Source organism: Mobula hypostoma, chromosome 10 (genome assembly GCF_963921235.1).
Source record: "Mobula hypostoma chromosome 10, sMobHyp1.1, whole genome shotgun sequence".
Lineage (NCBI taxonomy): Eukaryota > Metazoa > Chordata > Chondrichthyes > Myliobatiformes > Myliobatidae > Mobula > Mobula hypostoma.
Window position 1 is genome coordinate 46,443,501 of NC_086106.1, and position 22,080 is coordinate 46,465,580.

The 22,080-nt window shown below is 43.9% G+C and overlaps 1 protein-coding gene across 4 annotated transcripts in view; it reads left to right on the forward strand.

The window, feature by feature from the left end:
- Positions 1-22,080, forward strand: part of LOC134352884 (sodium/hydrogen exchanger 2-like) — a 426,743-nt gene that overhangs the window by 45,885 nt on the left and 358,778 nt on the right. The window contains exon 1 of one of the 4 annotated variants that reach the window (XM_063060454.1): positions 19,803-19,885. The exons of 2 other annotated variants lie outside the window; for them this stretch is intronic. The gene's annotated coding sequence lies outside the window, so the exon portion shown is untranslated. Of the gene's footprint in view, positions 1-19,802; positions 19,950-22,080 lie in introns of those variants that run through there. One more of the 4 variants, XM_063060452.1, reaches the window with a different exon arrangement.

The following is a 22,080-nucleotide window of genomic DNA, read 5'->3' on the forward strand; positions in this document are numbered from 1 at the left end:
TGTTTGCCTCAGAGAACAGCACTGCCAATTCCCGGTCTCACCTCAGGAAACAGCACTGTCCTTTCCCTGTTCATCTCAGAGAAAAGCACCACCAATTCTTGGTCTCACTTCATTGTTATTATCAGTTTTATGGAGTCAGGGTTATACAGCCTGGAGGCAGTTCATTGGACCCAACTCATTTGTGTCAACTAAGGTGTGTACTTGAGTTCGTTCCATTTCCCCGTTTACTAATGCCACTTGTACCACAATATCGTGAGAAGATTGTTTTGCATATTGTTTATACAGATGAAATTATTACATAGAGCATTGACTCAGAATAAGATAAAACAATAAAGCGACAATCAAGCAGAATAATGTACAAAAAGTTACTGAAAAAATGCAATAAAGTACAAGTTTATAATGAGGTAGATTGCGAGGCCAAGATTCCTTATTATCATAGACCAGGTCCATTCAAAAGCCTGGAAACAGGGGTTAGAAGTTGACCTTTCAGGCTTTTGTATCTTTTGCCCGATGGGAGAGGGGAGAAATAAGAATATCTAGGGTTGATTATTTCTAGATACAACATGGAACAGGCCATTCTGGACCAATAACCTGCACTGCCCAACAGGGTACCTATCTATTTAACCCCAGGTTCTTCACAGGACAATTTACAATGACCAATTAACCCATACCTTTGGAAACTGGAGAACCCATGTGCTCACAGGAAGGATGTATAAACTTCTTCCTGATGGTGTCACACTTGAACTCCTAACTCTGACTCTGGGGTTGGCTCCTTTAACGTGGAACCAAGTGAAGGGTCTCGGCCCGAAACATCAACTGTACCGCTTCCTAGAGATGCTGCCTGGCCTGCTGTGTTCACCAGCAACTTTGATGTGTGTTGCTTGAATTTCCAGCATCTACAGTATTCCTCGTGTTTCCGTAGAGGGGGAGTGTCTTTTACATGATGTACCGAGCTGTCTCCACAACTCTGCGTGTTCTGGCGGCCGGCAGAGTGTGGGGCAGTTGACAGACCAAATGATGATGCATCCAGATAGAAGGGTGCTATTAATAAGCGTCAACAGGGACATGCTAAATTTCTTTAGCATCCTGAGGAATAGAGACGATGGTAATTCCTCTAAACACTTCTTTTCCATTAACCTCCAAAGGTTTACCTACCGCTACCACTTCCTCTGGCAGTTTGTTCCATAAATCTACCACTGAAGGCTGATTTATACTTCTGCGTAGGCTCTACACCGTAACCTATGCTAGTGGCCTACGCTGTTGTGAACATTTATACTTGTGCATTAATGTGTCTGCGTTGCTCTGCAATTCACCGCCAAAACGTTAGTTGGCGGTGGGGTTTCTATGTCACTGTGTTGAGTTTCTTTGTGTACTTCAAACAATGGCGACTGAAACTGAGCACATCATGTTGGAGTTGGAGCTAATAAATGTTGAACAAGAGTTACTTTTATTGAAATTACTGCAACGCAGAAAAGAGGGAAGTCATTGGAGGAGATGGTGTGTATGACCGTTGAACGGATTGGGACAGAAGGAGGGTGTATTTTCTGTGCTTCTCTGGCCACTGAGAGACTTGGATGAGGAAATGCATTTCAAATATTTTTGGATGTCGGCAGGTAGATTTGACGAGACGAAGCAACCAGAAATGCGTAGGAGGAAATGTGATGCTACCAAGCGGACCAATCACAGTTATGGTCTGCGTCGCCGTGACACGTAGTTACATTTTTTGGGAGGTGCTGATCAGGCTATGGCATAGGGTATGCGGCTACGCCATACCTATGGCGTAGATTCGACACAGAAGAAAAATTGGCCTTGACTGTGTGGGAACAGTTGCCCCTCAGGCAGTCTATAAATCTTTCTCCTCTCACCCTAGATCTATGTCCTCTAGTTTCAGACTCCTCTACTGTGGAAACAGATTGTGTCCATCCACCATATCTAGGCCCTCATGATTTTATAAACCGTTGTAAGGTCACCCATTGACCTCTTAACTCCAGGGAAGGAAGCTCCAGCCTGTCTAGTCTCTCCTTTAATGAAGGTGCTCTAGGCTCAGTAACATCCTTCTGAGATTTTTTCTGAACTTGCTCTGTTTTATTAATTAGATTAGACTAGATTAGATTTGGGGTGTATGTGGTGTCCAGGGAGGGGTAGTGCCTCTGGTGAAGGGACTGTTGTGTCCATTCTGGGGCCCTTTGTACCTCGCTCACCTGGGGCTCAAAGTACGAGGAGCCATTGATAAGTTCGTGGCCTAAGGTAGAAGGAGATGAGTTATTAACTTCAAACTTTCTGCATAATCACTCAAAGTGTTGAACTGCATGTGCATGTAACGAGAGCTGTATAACTCATGTCCTTCTACCTTAGGCACGAACTTGTCAATCACCCCTGCTGTGGACCACTTTCTGGAGGTTCAAGAGCTGCATGTTCCACGACCACTGGACTAAGTGTGTAAATGTAGGAGGGGACTATGTTGAGAAATAAATGTGCTAGGTTTTCAAAAATTGACTCCTTCTACCTTAGGCCACCAACTTATCAATCACCCCTCGTAGCTGTTTGCATGAGACGGGGAGACACCCCAGTACACTGCTTCGACAGGCAGATTAAACAATTGAGGACAGCCTGTGGGCCTCATGCCCCAGTGAGAGAGAACCAATTGAGGACAGCCTGTGGGCCTCATGCCCCAGTGAGTGAGAACCAGTTGAGGACAGCCTGTGGGCCTCATGCCCCGGTGAGAGAGAACCAATTGAGGACAGCCTGTGGGCCTCATGCCCCAGTGAGAGAGAACCAGTTGAGGACAGCCTGTGGGTCTCATGCCCCAGTGAGAGAGAACCAATTGAGGACAGCCTGTGGGCCTCATGCCCCAGTGAGTGAGAACCAGTTGAGGACAGCCTGTGGGCCTCATGCCCCGGTGAGAGAGAACCAATTGAGGACAGCCTGTGGGCCTCATGCCCCAGTGAGAGAGAACCTAATTGAGGACAGCCTGTGGGCTTCATGCCCCAGTGAGAGAGAACCAATTGAGGACAGCCTGTGGGCCTCATGCCCCAGTGAGAGAGAACCTAATTGAGGACAGCTTGTGGGCCTCATGCCCCGGTGAGAGAGAACCAATTGAGGACAGCCTGTAGGCCTCATGCCCCAGTGAAAAAGAACCTAATTGAGGACAGCCTGTAGGCCTCACGGCCCATGAGATAGGGACATGCCTGTCCAGCATGTGAAGCCAGCGTTGGTGGACTGGGTGGATGATATCAACAGTGGGATCCTACACCCAGCAAAGTGGTTCTGCAACATGGTGGAGAGTGAAGAGCATGACGAAGCACAGACGAAGTCATGATCATCTACTGCAACCAAAACAAATCCAGTTTGTGACGACTACTTGCACCATTGGACCCGGACTTCCAAGTCAAGAGAGTAGAGTTGTCCCAGTGCACTGGTTTTTTCCATTTTAACTCATCTCCTGTCATTGTTGGAAAGGATAGATAACCAACCAGATCGGAGTAAATAATATTTATTAGTCACATACAGTGCAATGTGTTGTTTCTATTACTTATTTAGAGATACACAGAACATAGAAGTCTGCAGTACATTACAGGTCCTTTGCCCCCAATGTTATGCTGACCATGTGACCTACTCTAAAAACTGCCTAGAATTTCCCTAGCACATAGCCCTCTATTTTTCTAAGTTCCATGTACCTATCTAAGAGGCTCTGGCACTGGCAGACCACAGTACGTGTGCTTGCAACACTGTGTGTCCGACAGAGTGATCAGCAGCACTGGGGCTCCACAGGGGACTGTCTTGTCTCCCTTTCTCTTCACCATTTACACCTCGGACTTCAACTACTGCACAGAGTCTTGTCATCTTCAGAAGTTTTCGGATGACTCTGCCATAGTTGGATGCATCAGCAAGGGAGATGAGGCTGAGTACAGGGCTACGGTAGGAAACTTTGTCACATGGTGTGAGCAGAGTTATCTGCAGCTTAATGTGAAAAAGACTAAGGAGCTGGTGGTGGACCTGAGGAGAGCTAAGGTACCGGTGACCCCTGTGTCCGTCCAAAGGGTCAGTGTGGACATGGTGGAGGATTACAAATACCTGGGAATACGAATTGACAAGAAACTGGACTGGTCAAAGAACACTGAGGCTGTCTACAAGAAGGGTCAGAGCCGTCTCTATTTCCTGAAGAGACTGAGGTCCTTTAACATCTGTCGAACGATGCTGAGGATGTTCTACGACTCTGTGGTGGCCAGTGCGATCATGTTCGCTGTTGTGTGCTGGGGCAGCAGGCACATGATCAATGCCTCTCATCATCTTATACACCTCTATCAGGTCACCTCTCATCCTCTGTCACTCCAAGGAGAAAAGGCTGAGTTCACTCAACCTATTTTCATAAGGTACACCCTCCAATCCAGGCAACATCCTTGTAAATCTCCTCTGCACTTTCTCTATAGTATCCACATCCTTCCTGTAGTGAGGTGACCAGAACTGAACGCAATACTCCAAGTGGGGTCTGACCAAGGTCTGATATAGCTGTAACATTACCTCTCAGCTCTTGAACTCAGTCCCACAGTTGTTGAATGCCAGCACATCATACGCCTTCTTAGCAATACTGTCAACCTGCGTAACTGCTTTGAGTGTCCTATGGACACGGACCCAAGATCGCTGAGATCCTCCACACTGCCAAGAGTCTTATCATTAATATTATATTCTGTCATCAAATTTGACTGACCAAAATGAACCACTTTACACTTATCTGAGTTCAAGTCCATCTGTCACTTCTCAGCCCAGTTCTGCATCCTACCGATGTCCCACTATAACATCTGACAACCCTCCAGACCATCCAGAACCCCCAACCATTGTGTCATCAGCAAACTTACTAGCCCACCCTTCTACTTCTTCATCCAGGTCATTTATAAATATCACGACTAGAAGGGGTCCCAGAACAGATCACTGTGGAACACCACTTATCACCAACCTCCATGCAGAATACGAACCATCTATAAACAACCACTGCCTTCTGTGGGCAAGCCAATTCTGGTTCCACAAAGCACGGTTTCCTTACTTTCTGAAGGATCCTTGCATGGGGAACCTTATCAAATGCCTTACTGTATCAGAGATACAGTACAGAATAGAGGCCTGGATGAGGCCTTCTATAGAGGCCTTCTGGCCTTTGGAGCCGCATCACCCAGCAACCCCCTGTTTATCCCTAAGCTAGGACAATTTACAATAACCAATAACTCTACTAGGTGTGTATCTGGAATGCGGGAGGGATCTGGAGCACCCGGTAAAAACCCAAGCATTCCACAGGGAGGATGTACCAACTCCTTACAGAGTACCCTGGGATTGAACTCCAAACTCTGGTGCACTGAGCTGTAACACCATCGCACTACCCACTACGCTACAATGGTGACTGATTTTTACAGTCTGAGGATGTGCTAGGGACAGCCTGTAAGTGTTTCCACACAGCCACACTTCTGCTGTCAACACAGGATGCCCACAACTTTCATCAGAAAAACTTGCAGCCAACACAAAACAAAACAAACACCACAACAGCAAAACAAATTCTTTATTCCCCCCCGCAACACTGGCCCTAGTCCTCAGTACCTGCCGACTGTGACTCTTGACCTTGGGGATCAGGGAACACACTTCCCTTCCTAAAGCTGAGCAACCACAACTACGCACAATACGCCCAGTGCTTTCTCACCTGTGTCTTCTTCATGTAACTGGGTCTTGGTTACACTGGCTGCTGAGGTGTTTGAAATGGCTTCTTTGTATGTTATATAAAATGTAATAATAACTGCGACGTAAGGAGTTCTCTCTCTCCCTGCTTGTTTGGGTTATATTATTGATAAGGGGAAGAACGGACCAATGAGTGTCCATGTTATTCTTTTTGTGGGCGATATTCTGTCTCATATGGCTGGGAACCGTGTAGTTTGGCGGCTTTTTTGGGAGGAGACCCGAAGAGGAAGGATGTGCTGGATGCGCTTTGGTCGACACCGTGGTTGGACCCGAGCGGCGAGTTGAGGGGGTTGGAGGGGATCGATGGTGGAAAGAGAACCCCGTTAATTGAGCTCCAACGGTTAGGCATGAAGTGGTTGAACTCTGATAAGTTTGGCACCTTTTACTTTCCTTTTATATTGTATCTCTATTAATTACATAGTTCCAGTAAGATCTATAAAGTTTAATCTGTAAATTGTACATTGTGTGCTGTCTGATATTTGATGTGTGAGCTTGAACGAGGGTGCATTACACAGCAACTACACAAACGTGAGACACGGTTTGCCGGGCAGACAGGGTTTCCCCTAGATAGACATGAACCAATAGCCCTGAGTGTTACATTTGTGGGGGCCATCGTCCGGGGTTGAATTCTGTGTAAGCTGTATAAGTCACTACATTAAGTAGTGTGGAGATGGACCGGGATAAGATTGTAAGCTGGTGTGAGTCCGAGGACGTACCGGTTAATCATGCATGCGTGTTAAGTGGGGTGGATTTCCGCACTTCGGAAGAAGTGCTAGTGCGAGGGTTGAGTCTGATTAAAGCTATTGGCCAGGTAGAACTCATAGCTAGAATGTGCGATAAAGTAGTGGAATCCAGCTTGGTGTTGGTTCGTACGAGTGCTGACGTCATGACGTTGGAACTGCCAGCGATGGTCAGCGTCCCGGGAGAGGTGGGACTGTGGGGCCTTTACACCCTCCTGGAGGATGAATGTGAGGAGCATCGGAGGAGGAGTTTGAGGAGACCCCAGTGGAGGTGCCAGTAGCCAGTGATGGAGGGTTGAAAGAGTTTGTGAGGGAACGAGTTCTTGGGGTAATGGGGGAGGAAGGGCAAGAGGGGTCAGAGTGGGAAGGATTGGTCAGGCCCCGTCCCCCAGCGAGAGGTGAGACCTCCGAGTTAGCAGCAACCATTACCTCCCTGGCGAGAAGGGACGAGGGGCCCCGCCCGAAGCTGAGAATTTTCTCAGGAGCCACGCCCACCCCGGAAGGGGAGGACAATTATGAGACATGGATCGAAAACACGGCCCAGTTGTTAGGGGAGCGGCCAGGCTCGGATGAGTAAAAGAGACAGCGATTGGTGGAAACTTTGCAGGGAGTGGTGACTGGTATCGGCCGGAAGCTGAAAGCTGAACAGCCCTCGGCTTCTCTGGTGGAGTATCTGGAAGCTTTGGAGGGTGTGTTTGGATTGACGAGAGGTTCCTGGGAGCTTTTAGTGGAGTTTCAAAACACACGGCAGGGAAGAGGGGAAAAGCTCTCAGAATACATTTTCCGGCTGGAGATAATGCTTAATGGGTTGTGGCGCCGAGGGTAGTGAAGGCGGATGAGTTGGCGAATTTGAGGATGAATCCCTGGGGGAGGACAAGGTGGCTTGGAGTCTTTGGCAGTCCTGTAAAAGGAGCCCCCCCTCCATCGTTCGGTCAGCTGATTAGAGAGATGCGAGAGGATGAGAGCGCATTGGGCCGGAAGGAGGACTCTGGCCACCGGGGACGATTCTTAGCGGTACAGGAGGTGGTGACAAAGTTGAGAGCCGAGCGACCCAAGGGGTCCCGGGGGGGAGGGACCCCTCGTTTGAGGGGATGGACAGGGAGAGTACCCTCTTCAGGGGACGGTCCGCGCAGTGGGCTGGGAGTGGTGGGCATCCCGGGAGGAGAGGGGCAGTGGGTAGCGTGTGCTATAACTGTGAGAAAGAGGGGCATTTACAGTGGGAATGTGAGCGGCTGGGGGTGTGCTACAGCTGTGGGGAAGAGGGACACTTTCGGAGGCATTGTGAGAGACAAGACGCCCCGCGGAGGGCAAGCCCCTGGGTGACTAAGAAGGAGAGGTGTCGGGAAACTTAGGAGAGATTCAGTGAGGAAACAGACTGGAGTCTCTGGAGGAACACGTTCCCCGAAATCTACCATGGGACCCCTGCAAGACCAAGCCCTTATTCGGGATGGATTAGTAAGACCCCACTCCAGCGTGTCCCTACAGATAGAGGGAATCTTTGCAAGAGCCATCCTTGACACAGGGTCACAGGTCACCTTATTGTACCGGTCGTTCTACAATAAATATCTGAAGCATTTGCCCGTAACCCCATTTAATGCCCTGGAGATTTGGGGTATAAGTGATGGTGATTAACCGTATGATGGGTGCATGTCAGTTGGATTGGAATTCTCGGAGGGCGATGTGGGAGTGTCGGAAGCCCTTGAGAGGTTGGTGTTGGTCTGTCCGGACTCGGTGGAAACAGGTGGCACTGCCCTTCTGGTGGGGGCTAACTCCCCTCTTGAGCGATGGCTCCTGGGAGCCGGTAAGGAGAAGGCAGGGGTGAACTTTCTGGAGACCCTCTCGGGACACCCAGTGTTTCGAGCGGTATTCAAAGAAGTGGGTGACCTGGAGTACCGGCGGGCGAGGCCCTATTAGTTGACGCCCCTGAAGACCTTGAAGGGGAGTCTCAGTTCCCAGCTGGGGTGCTGGTGAGACCTGAATTGCAGAGGCCCTCAGTTCTACTGGCACGCCAGATGGGGGTGATTGTAAGGAACACAACGGAGAGGGAGATCACCTTTAAGCACGGGATGCCCCTCGCGCACTTGTTCCCAGTGATGGTGATGTCTAGCGCCCCCGTGAGGCCCACTGGGGGAGAACTATTGGAGAACAGGGGGCTGACCGAGGAGGCCTTTAATTTTAAAGACTCCTCTGTGCCGCTGGAGTATAAGAGCAGGCTGGTGGAGAAGATACTGAAACTAGGGGATGTCTTTTCTCGAGTTTGATGTGGATGTTCCAAGAGCACTCGGCACACTATCCAGGTGACAAATGACACCCCTTTTGGAGAAATGTCGCGGCGGCTGGCCCCAGCAGATGTGGAAGATGTGCAGCAGCACTTACGGCAATTGAAGGATGCAGGGATTATCGCGGAGTCCCGGAGCCTCTATGCGTCCCCCATAGTGGTGGCAAGGAAGAAAAGTGGGAAGGTACACATGTGCGTGGACTATAGGACCCTGAACCGGTGCACTGTTCCCGACCAATATATGGTCCCAAGGGTGGAAGACGCACTGGCCTGTTTAACTGGGGCGCAGTGGTTTAGTGTCTTGGATTTGCGGAGTGCGTGTTACCAGATTCAGATGAGTGGGGCCAATAAAGGGAAGACGGCCTTCATCTGTCCCCTGGGATTCTTTCAGTTTGAACGAATGCCCCAAGGCATATTGGGGGCCCCAGCCATCTTCCAGAGGGTCATGTAGAGGACAGTGGGGGATATGAACCTGCTCGAGGTGTTGGTGTATCTGGATGAGTTGATAGTGTTTGGATCTACATTGGAGGAGCATGAGGAGCGGCTGCTGAAGGTGTTAATCCGGCTGAAGGAGGAAGGGTTGAAACTGTCCCTGAACAAATGCCAGTTCTGCAAGACATCTGTCGGCTATGTCGGACACATAATCTCACGAGATGGAGTGGCTACTGATGCGGCTAAGATAGACGCGGTGACCATCTGGCCGAGACCCCAGACTGTGAGCGCCCTGCACTCGTTTTTGGGGTTCTGTGGGTATTATCGGCGATTCGTGAAAGGATATGCTAAAGTGAGTCACCTATTGAACCAGCTGTTGTGTGGCTATCCCCCTGTGGGGAAGAAAAGGAAGGGAGACTGAGGGCAGGAGGCAGGAAGATACTGGAACCCGTTGGAGCCCTTTGGATTGAGGTGGGATGCTCAATGTGAGAAGGCGTTCCAATCGCTGAAAAAGGGCGCTGACACAAGCTCCGGTGACGGCTTTTGCCGATCCCTGGCAGCCGTATGTGCTACACACTGATGCCAGCTGAGAGGGTCTGGGGGTTGTCCTGTACCAGGAATAGGGCAATGGATTGAGGTCAATGGCTTCTAAGTTTGTCGCCTTCTGAGAGAGACTATCCCACTCACAAGTTGGAGCTTCTGGCGCTGAAATGGGCGGTGGTGGACAAGTTGAGTGACTATCTATACGGGGCCAAGTTTGAGGTGAGAACGGACAACAACCCTCTCACTTATATCCTGACCTCGGCAAAACTGGACGCTACTGGGCATCGGTGGTTGGCGGCCTTGTCTGCCTATGAGTTCAGCCTGAAGTAACGGCCAGGGAGTCGGAACATCGATGCAGATGCCCTGTCTCGTCGAGCGCATGAGGGTTTGGGCACGGATGAGGAGTGGGAGCGCGTCCCTGCCTCGGGAATGAAGGCCATGTGTCAATTTGCGAGCGATGCTATAGCCGGGGACCCGATGGGGCTGGATCGGGCAGTGGATCAGGCAGTAGATCAATTTGGGGCTGATGATGACACGCTACCCACTGTGTACTGTAATTTGACTGCTCTGAGGAACAGGGAGTTGCTGGAGTTGGGTCCCGTGGAAGTGGGGGCGGCTCAGCGTAATGACCCGGGCATTGGCACTATCTGGTACACGGCTAAAAAGAGGGATATGGCTCAGGCGGAGAAGGTGAAACACGCCTCAGTGCCCTTTCTATGGAAGGAGTGGCCTCAGTTGAAGCTAAAGAACCAAATCTTACACCGGGCCACGTCCCCCCGGACCACCCCCGGCGCTGGCAGCTGGTCATGCCTGAGAAGTATCGGAAGACTGTGCTCCAGGCACTACATGATGATTCCAGGCACTTGGGGGTGGAAAGTACCAAGGGATCACTCAAGGACCGGTTTTACTGGCCCCAGATGAGGGGGGAGGTTGAAGAATACTGTAAGAAATGTAGTCACTGCATCAGGAGGAAGACCCTGCCTGTGCAGGCAGCCCCGTTATCCCACTTGCAGAGTGCGGGACCCCTGGACCTGGTGTGTATGGATTTCCTGTCTATTGATCCAGACACCAGCAACACCGCGAATGTCTTAGTCATCACGGATCACTACACTAGATAGGCTCAGGCGTTTCCCACTAAGGACCAGAAAGTGCCTACAGTGGCGAAGGTGTTATGGGAGAGGTATTTTGTTCATTATGGTCTCCCCAAATGGATACATAATGATCAGGGATGGGACTTCGAGTGCAGGCTTATCCATGAATTACTGGGTATGCTTGGGGTCGAGAAATCCAGGACCATGCCCTACCACCCGCAGGGTGATCCTTAGCCTGAGAGGTTTAACCGGACTCTGTTGGACATGCTCGGGACTCTGGAGGTCAGTCAGAAGAGTAAGTGGAGTCAGCACATCGGGCATTTGGTTCACTGTTACAACTGTACTCGCAATGACGCTACAGGGTACTCACTTTGTTATCTATGTTCGGGCGGGAAACAAGGTTGCCCATTGACCTCTGTTTGGGACTGAAGCAGGTGAATTACCTTCTAATCCTTATCTGAAGTATATGTCCGATATGAGGAGAGAGTTGAGAAGGGCGTACGAGTTGTCTGACGAGGCGGCCACCAAGCAGAATCAAGGGAACAAGAGGAGGTATGATCAGAAAGTGAAGTTCACCCAACTATTGCCAGGAGACCGGGTCCTCATATGGAATTTAGGACTACCTGGTAAGCACAAGTTGGTGGATCGCTGGGCGGCCACTCCCTATGTGGTGGAGAGTCAGATGCCGAATCTCCCTGTTTACCAGGTGAGACCAGAGGATGGGAAGGGGCCTGTCAAGGTACACCATCAGAACCACCTCTTGCCCCTGGGTCAAGAGGTGCAGGTAGGCCAAGAGCCTAAATTGGAGTTTACGCGTAGTATGAGGACTCCGTGGAGGCACGGGGCGAGGGAAGAGCCCACCGCGAAAGAGACTTGGCCAGGCCCAGCCCCGGAAAGGGATACTGATTTGGAAGGCGATGATTCGGATGTGTGGTACCTGTTTCCGTTCATTAATTCCCCGGTAGCGAAACAAGAGGCTCCTGACCCTCCCCCACTGACTTAGGTGAGAGGAGGGAGGGTGTTGGGGGGCAGCCTGGGATACAACCAGCATTGGAGGGAGAAAGAGTGGAACCAGCACCTGAGACAGAAGGCTCCAAGTTGCCGAGGGGTCCCAGTGAGGGAGCAGATGAGGGTTTGACAGGTAGACCGGAGGTGTCTCCAGTGGTGTCTGAGCCGGAAGGATCACTAGAGGAGGTACGGAGGTCTCAGAGAAGTAGGAACCCCCCGGAGAGGTTTGCCTATGTAGATGGAGACTTCTAGTAGAGCTCATGGAGTGAAGTCGTGTTCTTGACTCGCTCCATTACCTCTGAGTTTTTTCTATGATCAGCTACATTTAAGCCAACCATTAAGGCACTGATTTTCATATTCCTTGCAACAAATTGTGTTTTTTTTTATATTTGGATGTTTTTAAGGTCTGCTATGTTAAGAACGGGAAAGACGGCAAACCTCCAGTTAGACCGAAAGTTACCGATCCTCCTCCGACTGAACCAGCGTTAACTTTGAAAGCTCTATCGGATCTGATTCAAGTGGAAATTTCAACTACTATAACGGATCTGATTCGTGTGGAAATTTCAACTAAACTGGAGAGAATTCTTGATGTGATCGATAAAATGCAAACGTCTATTACGGAACATCAGACTGCTATATCTAATCTTCAAAAATCCACGCAACAAAATGAACTCAAGATGGGGAAAATTGAAGAGACAATTACTGAAATGAAGAAAAAACTTGACTTTCTGACTTTTAAAAACTCGGACTTAGAATGCAGAATGCGACGACAGAATATTCGAATTATTGGTATTCGTGAAGCTGCTGAATCTGATGACCCTGTAAAGTTCTTTTCTCAACTTTTAAAAGATGCGTTCCCTACCTTATTTCCTGACCAACCACCACTATTGGATCAGGCTCACAGAGTCCCATTATATTCGTCTGATAAACCTTGGCATGTTATTCTACGATTTCATTATTTTCAAGACAAGGAGAAATTGCTTCGATTTGCTCGACCTAACGGTTACATTGATTATTCACAACTTCGATTCCGGCTGGTGGAGGATTTTAGTAAGCAGGTTCACGATCAACGTGTCCGTTACAGATCTGTGATGTCGGAACTTGATAAGATGGATTTAAAACCAGTGTTGCTTTATCCTGCACGTTTGAAGATTCGTTTGCCTGAGGGCGCTTCCCATTTTTTCGACTTTCCATCGGAAGCTCAGAGTTACCTTGATCAATTTTCGCCTTCAACATCTTAATCGCAATTATTAAACCATTTCTGTTTGTTCGGAGGCAGTTAATCTGTTTTGGTTTATTTTTTTTTATTTTTTTGTTTTATATGAGGGCAGAAAAGTTCTTTTTCGGTTAATTAATATGGTTGCCAAATTTTTTTTCTAACTGCGTCACTCCTTTCTTTTTCCCTTGGGATTCTGGATGGTTAGTTCCTCTGCATCATTTTACGTATTTCCTTTGAGGCTTTAAATTTTGTAGTTTTCAAACATACTTTTCGTAGTTTTCCTCGCTGGTCTATGTTAATTGTCTCATTTTCTTGTTTAACTACATGGTATGTTGTTGGTTAACGGTTTTCTTTATATTTACCTGTTTTTTTCTTTGTATCATATCAGGTTTGCTTTAATCGGTGTACTTTTTTAAAATTTCGCTACTGTTTTATAACTTTAGCTGATCCTCTTATATATACACTTTTTTTAGTGAGCATCTATCGGAAGTCATGGGGGTAGTTCTAGTGCTTGCTTCTTTCTGGCTGGTCTATCTTAGATTTAGCTTTGGGAGTTCGGTGGGGGTGGTGGGAGGGGCTTCACTTTTTCGTTTTTTTCTCTTGGGCTGCTTATATTACTGAACCATTGGTTGCGTTCTCCTTCCCATTATCTCTTGTTTGTTCTGTTCCCTTTCCGGGTGCATGGGTCGACCCTATTGTCAATCCTCCTCTTTTTGCGGGTTGACTTTAGGTTTTATGGAGTCTACTATTAATTTTGTCTCTTGGAATACTAACGGTCTTAATCATCCAATAAAAAGGAAAAGAATTTTTAAAGTATTCCGGAGACTATTTTTACAAGAGACCAATGTGCGGAGGGGGAACAGATTACGTTTTTTCAAATTCTGGAAGGATGATCACTTCCATTCAAATTCCAACGCTAAGATTCGAGGGGTTTTTATTTTTATAGATCCCTCAATCACTCTTGTACAACATGATATTATTTCTGATCCAAATGGCAGATTTTATTGGTTAGTGGTTTACTCTCTAATAAAAAGGTAGTTTTGGTTCATGTTTACGCTCCTAACATGGACTGTCCGGAATTTTATAAATCATTATTTAATTTGTTCCTGAATTTGAATGAGTTCTTACTAATTTGGGGCGGGGATTTTAATACTTGTTTATCTCCATCTTTGGATTGTTCGGCTCCTTTACGGACCTTACCCAATAAATCTGCAACTTTGATTAACTCATTCCTTTCAGATTCCGGGTCGACGGACATTTGGCGTTTTTTGCATCGTCAGGAAAAAGAATTTTCTTTTTTTTTCACATGTTCATCGTTCCTATTCAGGAATTGATTATTTTTTTATTGACTCTCATCTTATTCCTTCAGTGGTCAAATGTGAATATGACTCTATAACCATTTCGGATCAAGCTCCACTTAAGCTTTCTATTAAAATATCGGCCAACACACAAAATAATAGACAATGGCATTTTAATTCGTTGTTGCTTCAGGACTCAGATTTTGTTAACTTTATGAATGAACAGATTGATCTCTTTTTTACAATCAGCTATACAGAAGATATTTCTCTGAATATCCTTTGGGACACTTTTAAAGTTTATATTCGTGGTCAGATCATCTCGTATTCTGTTGCTTTGAGGAAGAGGTTGAAGGATGAGGAGCTGGTTATTGTAGACAAGATTAAGGAAATTGATAAGATATATGCTGCAACATACATCAAAGTTGCTGGTGAACGCAGCAGGCCAAGCAGCATCTATAGGAAGAGGCGCAGTCGACGTTTCAGGCCGAGACCTGAAACGTCGACTGCGCCTCTTCCTATAGATGCTGCTTGGCCTGCTGCGTTCACCAGCAACTTTGATGTATGTTGCTTGAATTTCCAGCATCTGCAGAATTCCTGTTGTTTGAGATATATGCTGCAGCTCCCTCTGAGAACTTGTATAAACAAAGAACTGAACTTCAAATGGAACATAGTTTATTACTTTCGTCCTCGATTGCAAATCAATTAATGAAAACAAGAAGTGACTTTTATATACATAGTGACAAAGTTGGTAAACTGTTGGCTAACCAGTTGAAGACTAACTATTCCAAATTTCAAATTAATCAGATTTATAATCAAAATGATCAACTGATATCTGATCATGCGGAGATTAATCAATCCATTTTTGATTTTTATTCCTCCTTATATCAATCAGAGTTTCCATGAGACTCTAAATATATGTATGATTTTTTAGATAACCTAGATTTCCCTAAGATTTCACATGATATATCTTCTATGCTTGACACTTCCTTTACTACTGATGAGATTAAGAAGGCTATTTTCTCTATGAGTCCAGGGAAAGCTCCTGGTCCTGATGGGTTTACCGTGGAATTTTATAAATGTTTTGCATCTTCATTAATTCCTTGGTTATTCAGGGTTCTGGAGGCCTCATTAAAACTTGGTAAACTTCCTGAATCTTTCTATAGAGCTTCGATCTCTTTAATATTAAAGAAGGATAAAGATCCTACTCAATGTGCACCTTATAGACTGATATCCTTATTAAATGTTGATTCTAAAATCTTTTCTAAATTATTAGCAAACAGATTAGAAAAAGCACTTCCTTATATTATTTCCGAAGACCAAACAGGTTTTATTAAAGGTCGTTACTCTTTTTATAATATTCGTACACTGTTAAACATTGTTTATACCCCCTCGCAAAATGATCCTGAGTGCGTCATTTCCTTAGATGCTGAAAAAGCCTTCGACAGAGTCGAATGGCCTTACTTATTTAAGGTGCTTGAAATGTTCAAATTCAGCCCGAAATTCATATCCTGGATCAAATTGTTATATCATTCTCCTATGGCCTCAGTCCGTACTAACGCTTTAAGCTCACCTTTTTTCCCTCTTTTCCGAGGTACCAGACAAGGTTGTCCTCTTAGTCCTTTATTATTTGATATTGCATTAGAACCTCTTGCAATTGCTATTTGAGAATCTCCAAATATTATTGGGATAACTCGGGGTTTAAAGTCCCACAAAGTATCACTCTATGCTGATGATTTACTTTTATATATTTCTAATCCCCAAAAATCTATCCCTGCTGCTTTAGATTTATTAGCACAATTTAGTCTTTTTTCAGGTTATAAGTTAAATCTCGGTAAGAGTGAACTTTTCCCGATTAATAAGCAAGTCCCCTTATATCAGAATCTTCCGTTTAAATTGGTTAATAATCATTTTTCATATCTTGGGATTAAAATTACCTGTAAACATAAAGATTTATTTAAGACTAATTTCCTACCCTTAATCGATCACATTACTCAACTTTCATTTAAATTGTCTCCATTTTATTTAACTTTGATTGGTCGTATTAATGCTGTTAAGATGTTTATTCTGCCAAAATTCTTATATTTATTTCAGGCACTACCGATTTTTGTTCCAAACTCCTTTTTTGACAAAGTTGACTCTAAAATTTCTTCATTTATTTGGCAAAATAAAAACCCGAGATTGGGTAAAATACATCTACAGAAAGCTAAGAGAGATGGAGGTTTTGCATTACCTAACTTTAGATTCTATCATTGGGCAATTAATATTCGACATATGAAATTTTGGTTACTTGATCAAGATACACTATCCATTCCTAAATGGGTAGTATTGGAATTACAATCTGCTCAAGGTTATGCACTTGGCTCTATTTTAGGTCCTTCTCTTCTTTTTGATTTGAAATGCTGTGAACTGGTTTGTAACCCGATAGTTAAATATACCTTACGTATTTGCTTTCAATTCCGAAAATTTTTCGATCTCAATCAATTTGGGCTTGCGATTCCTATTTTAGGTAACATATTCTTCCCTCCCTCTTCCACTGACCGTGCTTTTCAAATTTGGAAGACTAATGGTATTTCACGGTTTTTGGATTTATTTTTAGATGGTTCCCTTATGTCTTTTGAGCAACTATCTAACAAATATAACTTACCAAGAATACATTCTTTTAGACATCTCCAAGTTAGAAATTTCCTTAGTACTATACTCTCTTCCTTTCCGACGTTACCTCCTACATATATTTTAGACACTATAATTAATCTTAATCCATGTCAGAAAGGTGTAACGGCTGCTATTTATAATACTATTATGAAACTTAGGAAAGCTCCACTTGATAAGATTAGGTCAGATTGGGAAAAGGAATTGGGTCCTACTATTCCGGTGGATGACTGGGCGCATATTTTACAACTAGTTAATACTTCCTCTATCTGTTCTAAACACTCGCTAATTCAATTTAAAGTTGTTCATAGAGCACATATGTCTAAAGATAAATTAGCTCGTTTTTTTAAAATCTTTTTATTGAATAAGTATACAAAAAGGTAAGCCATATAAACATTAATACAATGTTAAAATATAATAAAATTCCAGAAGGTATCAATACCAAAAAAAAATACTACAAACAATGTAATTTAAACATAAGAAACCAAGATAACATAATAGTATACTAAATTTTATATATATCAATAGAAAAAAAGAAAAAAAAACCCAAAAAAAAACCCACCGTGCAACTAACTAAAAGCAAAGCAAAGCAATGGGCTAACTTGAAACCAAACAGAGTTAAACTTAAAATCACGTCCTCAATCCCGACCTCCATTAAAAACAGTGAAAAAAAAACAAGAAGGGTATATATTACATTAAATGAAAATATCGAATAAAAGGTCCCCAAATCTGTTCAAATTTAAATGAAGAATCATAAAGGTTACTTCTAATTTTCTCCAGATTCAAACATAAAATCGTCTGAGAGAACCAAAAAAAGGTAGTTGGAGCATTAAGCTCTTTCCAATGTTGTAAAATACATCTTTTCGCCATTAAAGTAAGAAATGCAATCATTCTACGGGCTGAAGGGGGAAGATTACTAGAAATTTTAGGTAGTCCAAAGATAGCAGTAATAGGGTGAGGAGAGATATCTATATTTAACACCTTAGAAATAATATTAAAAATATCTCTCCAAAACGTTTCCAAAGTAGGGCAAGACCAAAACATATGAGTTAAAGAGGCTATCTGCCCCGAACATCTATCACAAAAAGGATTAATATGCGAGTAAAAACGCGCTAACTTATCTTTGGACATATGTGCTCTATGAACCACTTTAAATTGAATTAGGGAATGTTTAGCACAAATAGAGGAAGTATTAACTAATTGTAAAATCTGCCCCCAATCATCCACAGAAATGGTAAGCCCCAATTCCTGTTCCCAATCTACCCTAATCTTATCAAATGGAGCTTTCCTAAGTTTCATAATAATATTATAAATCATAGCCGATGCACCTTTCTGACATGGATTGAGGTTAATTATCGAATCTAAAATATATGTAGGAGGAAGCATTGGAAAGGAAGAAAGTATAGTACTTAGGAAATTTCTAACTTGTAAATATCTAAAAAAATGTATTCTTGATAAGTTATATTTATTAGATAATTGTTCAAAAGACATAAGGGAACCATCTAAAAATAAATCCAAAAACTGTAAAATACCCTTAGTCTTCCAAGTTTGAAAAGCGCGATCCGTAAAAGAGGGAGGAAAAAACATGTTACCTAAAATAGGAATTAGCTCATTTTTATTCTCATATTAACCCTTTGTGTGACAGATGTCATGGGGAGATAGCTTCCTTAACTCATGTGGTTTGGGCCTGTCCTACTCTGGAAACTTTTTGGAAAGATATTTTTGATATTATTTCAAAGGTATTGAACATACATATTTCTCCCCATTCTATTACTGTTATCTTTGGATTACCTAAAATTTCCAGTAATCTTTCCCCTTCAGCCCGTAGATTGATTGCATTTCTTACTTTAATGGCGAAAAGATGTATTTTACAACATTGGAAGGAGATTAATGCTCCAATTACATTCTTTTGGTTTTCCCAGACGATACTATGCTTAAATCTGGAGAAAATTAGAAATAATCTTTATGATTCTTCAGTTAAATTTGAACAGACTTGGAGATCTTTTATTCAACATTTTCATTTAATGTAACTTTTTTTTTCTTTCTCTGGCCATATCTACATTCCCTTCTTGCTTTTTAACTGTTTTTAGTGGAGGTCGGGTTTGGGGACGTGATTGTTTTAAGTTGTTTAACTCTACTTGATACCTAGTTAGCCCATTGCTTTGCTTTGCTTTTTAGATTAGTTGCACGGTGGGTTTTTTTCGGTTTTTTTTTCCTTATTGACATGTTTGAAAATTAATATACTATTACATTACCTGGTTATTTTATATCTAAACTGCAGTGTTTGTACTAACTTTTTTTGTATTAATATCTCTTGTAAATTTATATTGCAACTGTGTATCAGTGCCTATATGGTTTACCTTTTGTGTACTAATTCAATAAAAAGATTTTAAAAAGAAAAAAAAAGACTTATGTAGCGCCGGGAGAAAAGGGTGTGATCCCTACCGCCCTGGGAAGTTATGTCACTGCTTTATGCACCTGGGTTGGGTTTTGTGTTTTGCAAGGAGGATTGGTGAACTCCTTTAATGTCATGAGGATATGACTTTATTTGGTGGGGGGAGAGTGTAACTGGGTCTTGGTTACACTGGCTGCTGAGGTGTCTGAAATGGCTTCTTTGTACAAACGTATGTTATATAAAATGGCTTTTCTGTAATAATAATTGTGATGTAAGGAGTTCTCTCTCTCCCTGCTTGTTTGGGTTATATTATTGATAAGGGAGTGAATGGACCAATGGGTGTCCATGTTATTCTTTTTGTGGGTGATATTCTGTCTCACATGGCTGGGAACTGTGTGGTTTGACGGCTTTTTTGGGAGGAGAACCGAAGAGGGAAGACGTGCTGGACACGCTCTTGTTGACCACCGTGGTTGGTCCCAGGTGGCGGATCGAGGTGGTCAGCAGGGATGGAAAGGTGGAATGAAGACCTCATTAATTGAGCTCCAACGGTTGTGCACGAAGTGGTTGAACTCTGATAAGTTTGTCACCTTTTACTTTCCTTTTATATTGTATCTCTATTAATTACATAGTTCCAGTAAGATTTATAAAGTGTAATCTGTAAATCGTACATTGTGTGCTGTCTGATATTTGATGTGTGAGTTTGTACCAGGCGGCATTACACAGCAACTACGTAAATGTGAGACAAACACTAGATAAACACGAGCCGATAGCCCTGAGCGTTACATACAGCTGGAATACAACTCAGTTTGCAGTTGTTGCACTGAGTGGAGCTACAGGTATGATCGATATCCCGGGTGAAGCTCTGATAGTGCAACCAGCAATCTTCTCATGATCTTCCACTGTCTGAGGAGCGGTGTGTTTGGAGCTGAAGGATTTGGAGGCACTGGTGGAAAGTGAAGCATTTCACCAAGGAGTGATTATAACTAAATGTATAGAATGGGTCATTATTTTATTCAACATTAATTTAAGCACCATACGATGGAATAGATCTTCCTACTACTCTATGGACTGTATCTAATGTTGTTTGTTGCTCTACAGATGAGTGACAAAAGACAGATGTAAAACTGTAACAGAATCTATTGTTTATACAGAAAGTATTTTTGGCTTTTTGCCTGATGAAATTAGTCATAAATCACACTAGTATATCCTACCCATCCAAATGACTGCTCAACTAGTATACATGGAACTGAATTTGTTCTCCATAAAATTTTTGTCTTTATGGTCTGAGTTGAGATGAGCATGTGTTGTGTCCAGCCGAAATTTCCAAGGCCGGGGTCAGAGTGTCTGCACCTCCTGGAGTCAGGCCTCAGTGGTCAGTAGTCCATTGGCAAGGACCCATTACTATCCCTCTCCTCACCTTGAGATGTCATAACAATCTTTCCACCAGAACCAAGGCAAAGCTTGTAAAGTTTTTTAAAATATTTCTGACATTGAAATTCAGATCCATCAGAGACACAAAATCCTGGAAATACACTCCACCGGGCTAAAGAACAGCTTCTATCACACTGTTATGAAACGAATGAATAGATCTCTTTTAAGATAAATATGAACTCCTGACCTCACAATCTAGCTTACATGACTATTGCACCTTATTGTCTACTTGCATTCTGCTTTCTCTGTAACTGTGATACTAGATTCTATATTCCTCTATTCCTTTCTTCTTGTACTGCCTTGATGTACTTACAGTGCCTATAAAAAGTATTCACATCCCTCCCCCAGAAGTTTTCATGTTTTATTGTTTTACAACATTGAATCATAGTGGATTTAATATGGCTTTTTTGACACTGATCAACAGAATAAGACTCTTTCATGTCAAAGTGAAAACAGATTTCTACGAAGTGATTTAAATTAATTACAGATATAAAACACAAAATAATTGATTGCATAAGTATTCACCCTTTCAAATCAGTATTTAGCAGATGCACCTTTGGCAGCAATTACAGCCTTGAATTGAATCTGTGTGGATAGGTCTCTATCAGCTTTGCACATCTGGACACTGTAATTTTTCCCCATTCTTCTTTACACAACTGCCCAAACAGATAGCATGGGGATTGTGAGTGAACAGCCCTTTTCAAGTCCAGCCACAAATTCTGAATTGGATTGAGGTCTGGACTCTAACATGGCCACTCCAGGACATTAACTTTGCCGTTTTTAAGCCATTCCTGTGTAGCTTTGGCTTTATGCTTGGGGTCATTGTCTTGCTGTAAAACAAATCCTCTCTCAAGTCACAGTTCTCTTGCGGACGGCATCAGGTTCTCCTCCAGGATTTCCCTGTATTTTGCTGCATTCATTTTACCCTCTACCTTCACAAGCCTTCCAGGGTCTGCTACAGTGAAACATCCCACAGCGTGATGCAGCCACCGCCAGGCTTCACGGTAGGATTGGTGTGTTTTTCGTGATGCTTATGCTAAACATAGCGTTTAGTCTGATGGCTAAATTTTGGTTTTATCAGACCATAGAACCTTCTTCCAGCTGACTTCAGGGTCTCCCACATGCCTTCTAGCAAACTCTAGTCAAGATTTCACATGAATTTTTTTTCAGCAGTGACTTTCTCTTTGTCACTCTGACTGGCGAAGCACCTGGACAACAGTTGCTGCAAGTATTGTTTCTCCCATCTCAGCCACTGAAGCTTGTAACTCCTCCAGAGAT